Raw genomic sequence first — 1884 nt, 5'->3', positions numbered from 1 at the left:
ATTAAAGAATATTCAGATAAGATAGCCGTAGTTGAGCCTGCAGGACGTGATGCAATCGCTTTTAGAGCACCCAAGGCTCTCTGCAACGTGACCGCCGGCGGCTGGGCGCGAGCCCGAGGGCTGCGAGAAGGGCGGACGCAGCCCGGGCGCGACAGCGGGGCCGGGAGGCGCCCGGCCGCCGGCAGCTCTTCGCCGGCCTGTGCTGCTGCAGAGTAAGGGGATAAAACCGAAACAGCCGGGGAGGAGCTGCATTGCTCAGACCGAACTCTCCCCCGACGGGCCAACGGCGGACGGGGGAGGAGAGCGGAGCGCGGTGCGGCTGCGCGTCGGCGGGCTCYGGGACGAGGCGGCGCGTGGAGAGAACGTCTTTCTCGCCCCACATCTAGTAACAAAAAGTTCCTTACCTGTTTGGATCRTAAATCAGGGAAAATCCTTTCAAGATCCGGGACGTTACGTGGTCTGGGGAGGGCAGGACCAGCGTCGGCGGCCGTGGCCAAGTGGGCTGAGACCAGCGCGGACGAGGCCGCCCGGGCTCCGCGGCTCGGCCCAAAGCCCGCGCGGCCCCGGCAGCCGCGCTCGAAACGCGGGGAATTACCGGGGAAGTGTCACAGCTCGGGCAGGAATGTGGAAGGAATTATTAAGCAGGGCTTAGATAGTGAAGAAATGATGAGGAAACCACGGGTCACCGCTGGAAACTACCCCGGGACGGAAAGGCAGCGCCGGGGGCCGGCGCGGGGCGGGGGGACGCCGTCCGCTGGGGCCGGGGCCCGGGAACAGACGCGCTCCGGGGACGCGCTTTCCCCTTTCCCTCCCGCTTCGCATTTTTGGAGACCGAGGAAAGCAACGGTGCCACCTGAAAATCCTGGGGGCAGTACAGCCTTACTGCAGCCGGAGGCGCAGAGGTCTTCGCTGCAGGCTGGACGTCTCAGGAGAGAAAAATGCACGCGGTGAAGCTCACAAAATAGACCCTAGAGGGGGAAACACCATGGCAACGTTAACGTGTCTTGCCCTTCAGATTTCTTGTTTGGTTAGTGAGAACAACTTCACTGAAATTTTTGCCCTAGCAAAATCTTTGTCTTTTATATAAATATATATATAAACGCACACAAAGCAGTACACAAAAAAATACATTAAAATTAAATTATAAGTATATATTGTTATGTAATGTAAGTATTATAGCATATAAAATATATTAGGTAATATGCACTACAGGTTATAATTATATAATATAATATATATTACATGTATTATATACCATATAATACATGTATTATATACATATATGTATATATGTATATATACAGATATATGTACATTTAATTACATGTATTATATACCATATAATACACACAGTATTATATATAACATTATATTAAAATAAATACATTATATCAAAATACATTCTATTAAAATAAATTATACTATAAATTACAAATATGTAGCTAAATACATCRGAATATATCTCCTACAGTCTCAGAAGCAGACTAGGGCAAAATGCCTGGCATTACTGTGTACCTTCTGTAAAACGCCCAGGTGTGTAACTCCTTAAAGGAGCAGGCGAGCAGCGAGGCACCGCTCCGGGTCCCTGCTGCAGGAGCCTGCTCGGGCTCCGCCGTTGCTCGGGCTTTCCGCGGCGTCCCGCTCGGGGGGCAGACGCGGCGCCGCAGGCCCCCGGGCCGTGCGGTGCCGGCGGCTCCCGCGGCCGCGCCGGGTGCCTGGCTCGGGGCGCCGTGCCCGCCCCTCGGTGCTGCCCCGCCGGGACGCCCGCGCGGCGGCGGCACCTGAAGTCCTTGTCGGTTGAGGTCATTTTCTCCAGGAGGTTGGAGATGTGGTAGGAAACGCTGCTCATGGCGGCGGCGGCGGCGGTGACAGCGGCAGGAGCGG

General features: G+C 54.7%; 1 long non-coding RNA gene across 1 annotated transcript; it reads right to left on the bottom strand.

Moving 5' to 3' along the window:
• Positions 1–6: 6 nt before the first annotated feature.
• On the bottom strand, positions 7–1689 carry LOC146591498 (uncharacterized). The gene is made up of 3 exons (XR_014896767.1): positions 1516–1689; positions 854–968; positions 7–382 (listed from the first exon to the last, which is right to left on the bottom strand). It is a non-coding gene; the product is annotated as an uncharacterized LOC146591498 (long non-coding RNA).
• Between the last annotated feature and the right edge of the window lie 195 nt (positions 1690–1884).

Source organism: Rhea americana, unplaced genomic scaffold, assembly GCF_003343005.1.
Source record: "Rhea americana isolate MKP2758 unplaced genomic scaffold, rheAme1 scaffold_37, whole genome shotgun sequence".
NCBI lineage: Eukaryota > Metazoa > Chordata > Aves > Rheiformes > Rheidae > Rhea > Rhea americana.
This window is presented reverse-complemented; position numbering and strand designations above follow the sequence as displayed.